Below are 14,418 nucleotides of genomic sequence, written 5' to 3' on the forward strand. Positions count from 1 at the left end.
ATTATGAGGATTTGTGGATAAAATTGCATCCTTAATTTGTGACTGTTTAAGAGATTTTGCCTTTTTAAAATTGTTAATGGAATAATACAAAAACTTTACATTATGGAATCATTATGGAATGAGGTTTCTTTTTTTGTGTGAGACAGAGTTTTCGCTCTTGTTGCCCTGGCTGGAGTGCAATGGCGCGATCTCGGCTCACTGCAACCTCTGCCTCCTGGGGTCAAACAATTCTCCTGCCTCAGCCTCCCGAGTAGCTGAGATTACAGGCATGCGCCATCACGACTGGCTAATTTTATTTTATATTTTTAGTAGAGACACGGTTTCTCCATGTTGGTCAGGCTGGTCTTGAACTCCTGACCTCAGGTGATCCACCCGCCTTGGCCTCATAGAATTGCTGGGATTACAGGCATGAGCCACGGTGCCCAGCTGGAATAAGGTTTCTTTAATGTGCCCTTTTAAAAAAATCACTGAATTTGCCGGGCGCGGTGGCTCACGCCTGTAATCCCAGCACTTTGGGAGGCCGAGACGGGCGGATCACGAGGTCAGGAGATCGAGACCATCCTGGCTAACACGGTGAAACCCCGTCTCTACTAAAAAATACAAAAAACTAGCCGGGTGAGGTGGCGGGCGCCTATAGTCCCAGCTACTCGGGAGGCTGAGGCAGGAGAATGGCGTGAACCCGGGAGGCAGAGCTTGCAGTGAGCTGAGATCCGGCCACCGCACTCCAGCCTGGGTGACAGAGCGAGACTCCGTCTCAAAAAAAAAAAAAAAAAAAATCACTGAATTTGGTATTGAGATGAGGCATAGACTGTTAAAAAAAACATGGCTGGATATTTAAAATACTTTTTTTATTACAAAAGTAGGAAACTTTGTTTAAAACAATTTAAATAGTGCAGTAGTTCATCAAAGGAAGACATGACAGTCCCTTCATTTCTTTTTTTTTTTTTTTTTTTTTGAGACGGAGTCTCGCTCTGTCACCCAGGCTGGAGTGCTGTGGCCAGATCTCAGCTCACTGCAAGCTCCGCCTCCCGGGTTCATGCCATTCTCCTGCCTCAGCCTCCTGAGTAGCTGGGACTACAGGCGCCCGCCACCTCACCCGGCTAGTTTTTTGTATTTTTTAGTAGAGACAGGGTTTCACCGTGTTAGCCAGGATGGTCTCGATCTCCTGACCTCGTGATCCGCCCGTCTCGGCCTCCCAAAGTGCTGGGATTACAGGCTTGAGCCACCGCGCCCGGCCGACAGTCCCTTCATTTCTATCCCGAGTAATACAGCATATTAATTTAGAATATACTTAGTATTTGTGTGCACTCAATAAAATAAAAAATGGAAGTGGATCATTTAGTAAGTTGCTTTTTAAAAAGTCACCATGAAAAATGAAAGTACACTTGAGCAAATCTTTGTATGTTAAGGGATTTAGATTTTTTAGGTATAATATGCTTGGAAGAGAAACACCAGAAGCCACTTAAAAGAATAATTTGGATTACCTTTGCTTTTTGGTTTTCAGTTTGAATGTTTTTGTTTCTGAATTACAAAGTTTCATCATTAGTAGCTTAATTTTTCTTAATTTGTATTTTCACTAAGCATTTACCTTTTTAATAATTTTAAAAGGTAAAAAGCGTATATTAAAAATAAAATAGTCTTTATAGATATGATTGGCTGAAATGAACAGCCTTTTTCAGACTAGAAACAAATTCATAAATATATACATAGTAAATTCAGATCTAATTTCTATGTAGGAAAATCAGTGTTTGGGTCTGATGCAGGAGCATTTATATATTTTGAAGATCTAGGATACTTACGTTGGAAAAATGTAAAATTCATCAATTTATAGTCAAGGGTAGAAAAAATCAAACTAAAATCAAGGGATAAATTTCTAGGAAGAAAGGAAAATAGCAATAAAGTTACTTTATTGGTAGTGATCTGTCTTAGGATTGCCAATGTGTGTAACAACATAGAGGATCTTTTGCATTCTGTAGGATTACCTGCAGAGAATCACACTAAACCTAAATTCTCTGAATACTTTGGTGAACCTTAAGGCATTGGGTTGTCTGCTGGACTGAGTGTTTTAAATGGTTCATTTGGGAATGTCCACCCAGATTTGAATTAATTTAGTAGTCTCACAGCACTTTAAATATTAAATAGGAAATAAACTTCTAAATTATAATTAGAAAGCCCAAAGGAGTCTTTCTCCTTCCTTCCTCCCTCCCTTCCTCCCTCCCTCTCTCCCTCTCTCCCTCCCTCCCTCCTTCCCTCCCTCCCTCCTTCCCTCCCTCCCTCTCTCCCTCTTCTTCCTTTCCTTTCTTCACAGCTCAGATTTCTGCTTGTAAGCTAAAGCATTTAAGATTTAGTCCCAAAATAATACTTGCCTTTTTGAATGCATCAAATTCATTTTAAAATGTTTACTTCCAAGCAGCACAACTGATTGTGGTTCACGTAAGCCCAAAAGAAAACTAGAAAAGAAGGGAAAGAAAGATTTATTAGAAGGATATTGAAGTAGCACTTAGAAACAAGGGTTGAGCTATGCTACCAAGCGAAAAGGTATGAGGATGGAGCCCAGGGACCTCAGCAGCGGAAGTTGTTAAGACTTGTTCTTCAGGTTCTAGCGAAGGACTGAGTTCCAGTCTTGGTACCTTCCGTATTTTACATTTTTGGAGGAAAATAACTGATTGGCCTAGCCCTGGTCAGGTGGGATGATGAGAGAAACAGAGCTGGCTACTGGAGGCCCATCCATGTGTATTCAGTACCTTTTAAAGAAAATGGGAACCAAGAGCTGGGGAGCTAACTCATTAGTGTGTGCTGTAATTAGCATATATGTGTATACAGTACCTGTAATTCATCATAGTGATAAAATGTGTTAAAATTATTGTCTTTAAACTGTTGTGAAGGTTATAATGGCAACTTACTGTGTCAGTGGGAATCACCTTCTGACCTTTAAAGGTCCAGATAAACTTAGCACTGACCTTTGTTCTATTATTGTGAGACGTTCATTGTTCTTACTAAGATCTTTGAATTGTTGAAATGCTTATATTTCTTGATGCTGTAGCTTCTGTTAGCCTAGTATCATGGAACATGATCTTATAAGGAAAAAGAGACATAGAACTGGGGATTATGGTCTGGGGAATAATATAATAGTTGCTTTAAGGAAGTTAAAGTGCTTTGGGAGCAGTAACTTAAAAAGTTTATTTCTGGCAAGGAATATTTAGCAGTGCATCATGGTGCAAGGAGGCGTTTTAACTTAGTCTGGGCAGAGGGAACAGTGAGCAAAGGAGTAGTAAAGTTCAGAGCTGTGGAGGAAGAATTAGGATAAATTAGGAAGGGTCTTGCTAATGCATAGAATTTTGGCTTTAGAAAGACATTAGAAATTAACGAAGACTTTTGAGCAGAGAAAAGATAAATCAGAGCTTTGCCCTGGAGAAATTGAGTCTAATTGAAAGGAATTAGGAAAATCACTCAGGAGATTATTATATTTAAGCTAGAGGAGATGAGAATTTGCAATGGTGCAGCATTATGTGGGAATGAACATGAAGGTTCACAGACAGCATTGGGTTATGGATCTGTAGATAGTATCTGTTCATCCTCACCTTGCCTGGGTTTTATATAGGTTTTTCTAACTTGATTTTGCTTGCCCTTTCTAGTCTTGTCTAATACATGCTATTAATGGTAGTCATGCTACAATGTAAGTGTGTTATTCCCATAAGTGAAGTCTTTATGCACCTTCTCCCTTGCTCGAGTTAAAACTTAAGTTTCTTATGAGATTTAAGGCATAAATAATTGTGACTCTACTTAATTTGGTAATTTTCTATTTGTTCCCTGTGTTTTTCTTTTCTCCTGAATTACTCAGTTCTCTGGTATAAATTCATACTGCGTCATCCCAGTGACTTTGTACATAACGTTCATTCCCTTTGCTGGAACAAAGACCTTACTTTTTCTTTGTGCACATTTTTTCTCTCTTCTTCTGTGTTGCTCTTGACTTTGTGCTTTATGTATGTATGTATGTATGTATGTATGTATTTATTGAGACAGAGTCTCGCTCTGTCACCCAGGCTGGAGTGCAGTGGCACGATCTCGGCTCACTGCAAGCTCTGCCTCCCGGGTTCACGCCATTCTGCCTCAGCCTCCCGAGTAGCTGGGACTACAGGTGCCCGCCACCACGCCCAGCTAATTTTTTGTATTTTTAGTAGAGATGGGATTTGGCCGTGTTAACCAGGATGGCTTCGATCTCCCAACCTCGCGATCCACCCGCCTTAGCCTCCCAAAGTGCTGGGATTACAGGCGTGAGCCACCGCGCCCGGCAACTTTGTGCTTATTTTAAAAGATACATGCTAGGGGTCATCTCTTCTAGAAAACCTCCATTGACCCTGAATTAGATGTGACTCAGCCCACTTCTGTCATCATATATAAAATTTGCTGTGCCAATGTTTTTTGTTTAGATTGTGAACTCCCTTAGGACAACTAAATTCTTTATATATCTTTTCTGACCACATAATAGCTTAGGGATGCGTGTTTGCATTAACTTTTGTTTGGCCTATACCGAGCTTATACAACCTGCAGGCTGCGTGCAGCCTGGGGCAGCTTTGAATGTTACCAACACAAATTCATTAACTTTCTTGAAACATTATGAGACTTTTGCGATTTTAAAAAAAATAGCACATCAACTATCATTAGTGTTAGTGTATTTTATGTGTAGTGCGAGACAATTTCTCTTCCAGTGTGACCCAGGGAAGCCAAAACATTGGACACTCCTCTACTATAATATTCCTATAACTAGATGTCATGATGTATTTTAGAGTATGGATTCTGAAGCCGTAATGCCTGGATTGAAATCCTAACCCTGTTACTTATTAACTGTGCAATTATAGGCAGCTTATTTAACCTTACTTAACCTGTTTCAAAGTTGCTTATTGTTAATAAAATGGGGAGAGTAGTACCACCTAATTCATACATATGCTTCTGAAGATTGAGTTAGTATGTCCAAAGTGCATAGAACAGTACCTGGCATTTGTGGTTATATATGTGCTTGCTGTTTTTATTATGCATTGCAGTTCAAATATGAATCTGTTCCCCTATTTTTTTGTTTGTGTTTGAGACGGAGTCTTGCTCTGTTGCCAGGCTGGTGTGCAGTGGTGTGATCTCAGCTCACTGAACCTCTGTCTCCCAGGTTCGAGCTATTCCCCTGCCTCAGCCTCCCGAGTAGCTGGGACCACAGGTGCGCGCCACCGTTGCCTGGCTTATTTTTTGTATTTTAGTAGAGATGGGGTTTCACCATGCTGGCCAGGATGATCTCGATCTCCTGACCTCATGATCCGCCCGCCTTGGCCTCCCAAAGTGCTGGGATTACAGGCGTGAGTCACTCCTCCCAGCTATTCTCTTATTGATTGCCAAAACAATTCTACACATAATTCCCAGATCTGCTTGGAAGGTGGCATTTTTTCTGCCTGATTTCTTTTTTCTACTGTAGATGGTTTGTAAACATTATTCCCACAGAGTGGGCTTCAGGATATTCATTTATTCAATCACCAGATAATTATTCAGTGCCTACTACTTGACAGACTTTGCATTTGTTTTATATATGTATGTGTGTGTGTGTGTGTGTGTGAGAGAATAAATATGTGGGCAGACAGATGATTAAATAAGTTATATATTATGTTACTGGATAGTAATGGCAATGCAAAAATAAGAAAAAGAGTAAGGGAAATAAGAGTTAAGAGTGGAGAATGTTACAGCTGTTTTAGAATTTGTCTAGTAGACTTTCTGGGAGGTCTTTACCAGAAAGCCTCCCCGCCGCTCCCCTCAAATTCCCATGTTACTTTTTTTTTTTTTTTAAGTGTGAATAGGTAGTTGGATTTTTTTTTTTTTTTTTTTTTTAAAGAGACGGGGTGGACTGGGCACTAGTGGGTCATGCCTGTAATCCCAGCACTTTGGGAGGCTGAGGCAGGTGGATCACCTGAGGTCAGGAGTTCGAGACCAGCTTGCTCAACACGGTGAAACCCCATCTCTATTAAAAATACAAAAATTAGCCAGGCGTGGTGGCGCACGCCTGTCATCCTAGCTGCTCAGGAAGCTGAGGCAGAATAGCTTGAACCCGGGAGGCAGAGGTTGCAGTGAGCTGAGATCGTGCCACCACACTCCAGCCGGGGTGTCAGAGCAAGACTCAATCTAAAAAAAAAAAGAGAGACGGGGTTTTACTATGTTTCCCAGGCTGATTGCAAACTTGTGGGCTCAAGTGATCCTCCCACCTCAGCCTCCCAAAGGCTGAGATTACAGGTGTGAGCCACCATGCCTGGCTAGGTAGTTGGAATTTTAAATAATATGGTCAGAGGAGGTCTCATTTAGAAGGTGACATTTGACTGAGGCCCAAGAAGTAAGGGAGTCAGCCATGCAGTATATAGAAGATAAATCCAGGTAGAAGATTTTTTTTTTTTTTGAGATGGAGTCTCGCTCTCTCACCAGGCTTGAGTGCAGAGGTGCAGTCTTGGCTCACTGCAATGCTGTGCCTCCTGGTTTCAAACAATTCCCCTGCCTCAGCCTCCTGAGTAGCTGGGACTACAGATGCGCGCTATCATGCCCAGCTAATTTGTGTATTTTTAGTAGAGACAGAGTTTCACCATGTTGGCCAGGAGGGTTTCGATCTCCCGACCTCGTGATCCACCCGCCTCGGCCTCCCAAAGTGCTAGGATTACAGGCGTGAGCCACTGCGCCTGGCCAAGGTAGAAGAATCTTTCATTGCAAAAGCCTTAAGTAGGACTAGTGTGTTTAGCCCTTTCACAGACTAACAAGGAGGCTACTGTGGCTAAAGTAGACTGATCAAGGAGAGGAGGAGGTAAAGGAAATGGGGGAAATATAATGTAGGGCAATGTGGAGCACTGTAAAGGCTTTGGGCTTTGAGTGAAATCCAGAGCTGTTGCAGCTTTTTGTTGTTGTTGTTGTTGTTGTTGTTGTTGTTGTTTTTGAGGCAGAGTCTCACTCTGTCATGCAGGCTGAGTACAGTGATGTGATCATGGCTCACTGCAGCCTCGAACTCCTGGGCTCAAGCAGTACTCCTCCGTCAGTCTCCCGAGTAGCCGAGACTACAAGCTTGCGCCACCATGCCTGGCAAATTTTTAATTTTTTTGTAGAGACAGGATCTTGTTGCCCAGGCTGGTTGAACTCCTAGATACAAACAGTCCTCCCACATTGTCCTCCCAAAGTGTTGGGATTACATGCGTGAGCCACTGCACCTGGCTAGGATTGCAGAGTTTTGAGCAGAGGAGTGACACTGTCAGACTTAAGTGTTAAAAGAATTGTCCAATGAATGGCTGTGCTGAAAATATATTTGAGGTAAAGTAAACTAGAAGCTTACTTCTAGGGGAGAATTGCTCAAGTGGTGCTCTTGAGTAGGTGATCAAATGGCAAATCTAGTATATAAATAGACTAGAGCATGGATAGCTCCATCTGTGATAACAGGTGGGAATTCAGGGTGTGTACATGTACATGACAGTAGGTAACTGGTGGGACTCTGGAAATTCCTTATTTCAGTTTTATAAGTGCAACAGGAAGCAAGGTCATTGAGTGTGAGGGAGGGAAAACTCAATGTAGGGTTGAGGTGAGAAGATATGAAATAGTTACTGGGAGAGTTAGAGAATGAAATAGACTGGGGATAATGTCTGGTAGCATTTATAGTGTACTCAAGATCAGCCAGCATGGTTGTGGATTTTTCTTTGTCTTTGCTTTCTTTCCTATGTTTGTGTAGGCAAAGATTTGGTGGGGATTGCGTTGAATTATTTTTTTTTTAATTTTTTTTTTTTACAGTGAATCCAGAGAAGGGCTAGACAACGAACTATATATGAGGGAGTGATTATAATTTCTTTTTCTTTCTTTTTTTTTTTTGTTTTTGTGTTTTTAGACGGAGTCTCGCTCTGTTGCCCAGGCTGAAGTGCAATGGTATGATCTCGGCTCACTGCAACCTCTGCCTCCCAGGTTCAAGCAGTTATCGTGCCTCAGTCTCCTGAGTAGCTGGGATTAGAAGCACGCGCCACCATACCTGGCTAATTTTTGTATTTTTAGTAGAGATGGGGTTTCACTGTGTTGAGCAGGCTGGTCTCGAACTCCTGACCTCAGGTGATCTACCTGAAATGCTGGGGTTACATGTGTGAGCCACAGCACCGGGCCTGATTATAATTATTACAATTGAAGCTGGGTAATGAAGGGAGAGACGTTGTCAGAGGGGTGAGGGACAGTAAAAAGGTAATAGAATCAATGGATAGGAAATCCTGGTGGAGTCAAAGAATTTTTGGAGTAAGTCTAACATATGTAAATGTCTTTTAGCTCATCAAGAACTACAAAAATGTAACTAGCTAAGGTTTGACAAAGCTAAGTGATATAACTCTTCTCTGTACTTTTCTGTTAGTTGAAATGTTTCATTTATTTTTATGGCTGAGTGCAGTGATTCACGCCTGTAATCCCAGCACTTTGGGAGGCCAAGACGGGTGGATCACCTGAGGCCAGGAGTTCGAGACCAGCCTGGCCAACATGGTCTCTGCTAATAATACAACAAAATTCGCTGGACATGGTGGCACTCACCTGTAATCCCAGCTACTCGGGAGGCTGAGGCAGGAGAATCACTTGAACCAGGAGGTGGAGACTGTAGTGAGCTGAGATTGTGCCATGGCACTCCATCCTGGGCAACAGAGTGAAACTTTGTCTCAATAAAGACAGGAAAAATGAAAGAAAGAATTATTTCATTTATTTTTTAAAACAAGCAGTTTTGTGAATGGGTGGAGAAGCAATGTTGGGTAGAGATTTTGTCCTCTCTGATTAAAGAGGATAAAGTGCCTTTAGAAGTATTTCTAGGCCAGAGAGAATGCCAATATAAGCCCAAGCATCTTATTATGGTCTAACACAGGTCTTTCTCGCTGTTCCAGTCTTCCTTACTAATGCCATCTCAGGACACTACTCTCATCCCCAAAGCCGTCTGCATATATCTACTGTATTACTCAGATGTTCTTCCCATCCTGAGTTTCTTGAGGAAAAGCAACCATTGGGTGCTTACGAGGTGTCAGCCAATTTACTAAGCACTTTGCTTACACTAGTGTTAATCGTTACAGCAACAAAAGTAAATACTATTATCCCTGTTTCACAGATGGGGGAAACAGAGAGGCTAGGGTTATCTGCCTTAGGCTCTACAAATGAGAAAGTGGTTGAAATACCTGGTCAGGCTTCCAGACTCCAGACCTCCACCTGACTCTTTTTAAATTGATATTTTTTATTATTTAGTTACTTTTATTAAAGTTATATGCACATGCTTTAGTGAATTCATTACTATGACAAAGGTCACAAAAAAGTCTCTGTGTACTTTCTTTTATCTCTTACTCCTGAGAGACAACCACTTTAAATTTTTTTTTTTTTTATTTTTTGAGCTGCAAGTAAAACTGCTTTAAAATCATTTAGTAGTTGCTTTTGGTGTTTACCTTCCTCTTTTCTTCTCTTTTCTTCTCTTTTTTCTTTTCTTTTGGTTTCTTTTTTTTTTCTGGAGACAAGAGTCTTGCTCTACTGCCAGGCTGGGGTGCAGTAGCACGATCTCGACTCATTGCAACCCCCAACTCCCTGGTTCAAGTGATTCTCCTGCCTCAGCCTCCTGAGTAGCTGGGATTACAGGCACACACCACCATGCCCGGCTAATTTTTGTATTTTTAGTAGAGGCGGGGTTTTACCATTTTGGCCAGGATGGTGTTGATTTCTTGACCTTGTGATCTGCCCACCTTGGCCTCCTAAAGTGCTAGGATTACAGGCATGAGCCACCGCGCCTGGCCTACCTTCCTATTTTTAAGGTGCAGTCTTTTTACTAGTTACTTTTTTCCTTAATTTTACAGTCTAGTTACTTTTTCCTTTTTTCCTTACTTACTTCAGACAGTAAGAAATATCTGATTTCTTACTAATGAAAGTTAAGATTTAGTTTCTTTTACGTGCTCCTTCTCCAAGTATAGACACATACTTCCCACTTGAACTGCTCATGTTTTCCAATATAATTACATTGAAATTTTAGTCACATTAGCGTTCAATATATACATTGTCTCTGTTAATGCTATTTTTTTCATTTAGTTTTCTGTATGCTTATGACTAATTCAACTCAGATTTTAGTTGTTTACATACCAATTTCATGTTTAAAAAAAAATCTCTTGTAGAGCCTTCTTAACTGCTCCATTCTGGACTGGTTGCTCGCTAGACCTGCCTTAATCCTACCATGTTATGACGAAGATGGAAATCCTACCATCTTATGATGGGAGACCCATTTTTATCATCCTGTAATTAACTTTCTGTGTTGGAGTCTCAGTTTTCTAGATACCATGTCATGCTCTTTCTTGGTTTACATAATTGTTTTGGTGGAATGAGAGAAGGCACAATAACACTTTGTTTTTTGTTTGTTTGTTTGTTTTTTGTACTTTCAGTGTCTGAAAATGTGTTTATTCTACCTACTTATTTGATAGTCTGGTTATTCTAGGTTGAAAATTATTGTCTCTCTGAATTTTGAAGGAATTTTTTCATTGCTTTCTTTGACACCGGTTGATAAAACTGGAGCCCTCTTTGTATGTGACCTGGTTTGTGTCCCTGGAGTTTTATAGAATATTTGATTCCAGAATTACACAGTTTTTACTACAGTGTGCTTTGCTGTGATTCTCTTTGTCAACCCTTGTGTTGGTCACTCTTTAGCAACTCTTGTGAGTTCTCTTAATTTGAAAACTAGTATTTTTTAATTCTGGGAACTATTTATGGATTGGTTGGTTGAGGCAAAACATGCAAAAAATGAAATTTACCACTTTTTAACCATTGCTGAATGTACAGTTCGGTGGCATTAAGTACATTCACATTGTTGTAGAGCCATCATCACTACTCATTTCCAGAACCTTTTTATTGTCCCAAATATAAATTCTGTACCCATTAAATGATAATGACCATTCTTCCTTCCTCCCAATCCCTGTCTAGCTTTTGTGTCTTTGAGTTTGGTGGATTTTAGGTACCTCACCTAAGTGACATTATAAAATATTTTGTGTCTGGCTTATTTTACTTTACGTAATGCTTTCAGGGTTCAGGGTTGTTTTTACCTTTTAGCCATTGTGAATAACACTGCCGTGAATGTTGGTGTGCGAGTGTCTAAGTCTCTGCTTTCACTTCTTTTGGGTATACACCTAGAAGTAGAATTGCTGGATCATACGGTAGTTCTGTGTTGAACTTTTCGAGGAACTGTTTTCCACTATGGCCGCGCCATTTTACGTTCCTATCAGCAGTGCCCAGTGGTCCCAGTTTCTCCATATCCTCATCAATGCTTGTTATTTTCAATTTTTTAAAAATATTTTTGATTTAAAATAATTACTGGCTTCTTCTCCACTTTGTGTGTGTGTGTTTTTTTTTCTTTTTAAACTGGTCATTTAGACTTTGGACCTCTTGTACTACTCTTATAATTTTCTGATTACTTCTCTCCTTTTTATAAATGTCTTTAAACAATTCACCTTTTAAAAAGAATGTTAAATAGTACCATCATTAAATCAGTAGTTTTGTTTTATTTTAACTCCTCCTCTTCCCTCCGAATCTATAGTTTTCTTGTGTAGAATTTTCCAGGTAACTCAGAAAACTTGCTGACTATTATTACTCAGGATGTGGAGATTCCTGCCAGTTAGTGGACCCATATTTTCCTGCAATTTCTTAGTCTTCAAGAATCCTAGCTCCATTTGATAACTATGAGTAGTGCTTTTTGAATAACTTCTTTTGGAGAGATGAGACTACAGCAAGCTGCAGTTTTGTTTTGTTTTTTAGAGACTGTTCCTCTTTCGCCCAGGCTGCAATGCAGTGGCACAGTCATAGCTCACTGCAGCCTTGAACTTCTAGGTTCAAGCAATCCTCCTACCTCAGCCTCCCGGGTAGCTAGGATTACAGGTACGTGCCACCATGCCTGGATAATTTTTAAATTTTTTTGTAGGGATGGGATCTTGCTATGTTGCCCTGGCTGGTCTCAAACTCCTGGGCTCAAGCAGTCTTCCTGCCTCAGCCTTCCAAAGTGTTGGGGTTACAGGCATTGGCCAATGTGCCTGGACCTAGTTTTGTTCTTAAAAAAGCATTTCCAACAATTCAGATCATTGGTCTGGGCAAAGGTGGGCGAGACCTCAAAAGCAAAGACAACGAAAGCAAAAATAGACTAATGGGATTACATCAAGCTAAAAAGCTTCGGCGCGACAAGGGAAAAGTCAGCAGAGTGAAGAAAATGGAATGGGAGAAAATATTTGCAAACTATCTTTCTGACAAGGGATTAATAACTAGAATATATAGGGAACTCAACTCAAAAGCAAAAAACACCAAATAATCCAGTTAAAATGGGCAAATTATCTGAACATTTTTCAGAAGATATACAGGTATATGAAATACTTTCAACCTGGCTAATCATCAGGAAAATGTAAATCATAACCACAGTGAGATGATATACACCCCAGTTAAATGACTATTAACAAAAAGACAAGCCAGGCATGGTGGCACACACCTGTAGTTCCAGCTGCTTGGGAAGCTGAGGTGGGAGCATCACTTGAGCCCAGGAGGCAGAGGTTGCAGTGAGGTGAGATTGCACCACTGCACTCCAGCCTGGGTGACAGAGTAAGACCATGTCTAAAAAAGAAAGAGTAATAGCAGATTCTGGCAAGGGTGCAGAAAAAGGGAAACACTAGTACACTGCTGGTGGAAATGTAGATTGGTACAGCTACTATGCGAAACAGTGTAGAGGTTCCTCAGAAACCTAAAAATAGGTCTGCCGTCTGACCTAGCCATCCCCACTGCTGGATGAATGTCCACAAGAAAAGAAATCAGTATGTCAAAGAGATACCTGCACTTTCTTTTTTTTTTTTTTCCATTTTTGAGATGGAGTCTTGCTTGTTTCCCAGGCTGGAGTGCAGTGGTGCAATCTCGGCTCACTGCAACCTCTGCCTCTCAAGTTCAAGTGATTCTCCTGCCTCAGCCTCCCCAAATAGCTGGGACTGCAGGCACACACCACCACGCCTGGCTAATTTTTGTGTTTTTAGTAGAGACGGGGTTTCTCCATGTTGGCCAGGCTGGTCTTGAACTCCTGATCCGCCCGCCTCGGCCTCCCAAAGTGCTGGGATTACAGGCGTGAGCCACCACGCCTGGCCAATACTTGCATATTTATTGCAGCACTGTTTACAGTAGTCAAGATAGAGAATCAACCTAAGTATCTGTAAATGGATGCATGGATAAAGAAAATGGGTGTGTGTATATATATATGTACACATATATACATCTATAATACACATATATATATACATATACACATACACACACACACACACACCATGGAATACAATCCAATTCAGATATAAAAAGAATGAATGAAGTCTCATCCTTTGCACCAGTGTGGATGGAACTGGAGATCATTAGATTAAGTGAAATAAGACAGGCACAGAAAGACAAATATCACATGCTCTCATGCATTATGTTGGAGCTAAAAAAGTTGAACTTAACGGAGGTAGAGAGTAGAATGAGGGTTATCAGAGGCTGAGAAGGGTGGGGGGCCAGGGATGAATAGAAGTTGGTTAATAGGTACAAAAGTACAGTCAGATAAAAAGAGTACGTTTTAGTATTTGATAGCACAGTAGGATGACTATAGTTAATAATTTATTGTATATTTCAAAATAGCTAGAGAAGATCTGAAATGTTCCCAACACAAATGATAAATGTTTGAAATAGATATCCCAAATACTGATTTGACCAATACACATTGCATACATGTATCAAAAGTGTCACGTGTATCCCATAAATATGTATAATTATGTATCAGTACAAATTTCCAGTTTATCTTTTTAGTTTTGTCATATGTAGATGGAGATTCCCAGGAAGGGTTAATTCATTTAATAGTGTTGACATGTTCATTTTCCATGTATTCAGTCCTTAAACCAAAGTACAAATTGTTCTTTTGATAGGTACTTTGCTTTTAATGATTTTTTTCTTCTTTTTTTGAAAGTATGAGATACAGAAAAAATGCATTCCAGATAATTATTACTTACTTGATTGGTAATTTTAAAGTAGCACACAACTCTGGGGTATACTTTAAAATAGCAGTGAAAGTAATCTGTATATAAAATTACACAAAATAAATAAATACCAAAATATTAAAAGCCAACATAGCAGACATTGTTAAGATACTTTTATTTTACTTTCAAACTCAAGATTCTTCAGGATAAAACCTTTGTATTAAAATATACAGTAATCTCTCACCACTTGTGGCTGTGCCAACTCATTTTTGTATTTCAGTAACAGATTTTAAACTTTAATCACTTACATATGCCTTTCAGTCTCCCTAAATTTAAAAATGGAATGATTATTGTCTTTGCTGTATAATCACATGAATTGGTCTTTGGGTTGGATGAAAGGGGGATTTTTTTCCCC

The 14,418-nt window shown here is 40.2% G+C and overlaps 1 protein-coding gene and 1 pseudogene across 6 annotated transcripts in view; both read left to right on the forward strand.

The window, feature by feature from the left end:
• The window catches only part of LOC105479590 (protein phosphatase 4 regulatory subunit 2), a 73,982-nt gene that overhangs the window by 26,546 nt on the left and 33,018 nt on the right, over positions 1-14,418 (forward strand). The gene's annotated exons all lie outside the window — the stretch shown is intronic.
• Positions 5,713-5,778, forward strand: LOC112426331 (U7 small nuclear RNA; annotated as a pseudogene).

Source organism: Macaca nemestrina, chromosome 2 (genome assembly GCF_043159975.1).
Source record: "Macaca nemestrina isolate mMacNem1 chromosome 2, mMacNem.hap1, whole genome shotgun sequence".
Lineage (NCBI taxonomy): Eukaryota > Metazoa > Chordata > Mammalia > Primates > Cercopithecidae > Macaca > Macaca nemestrina.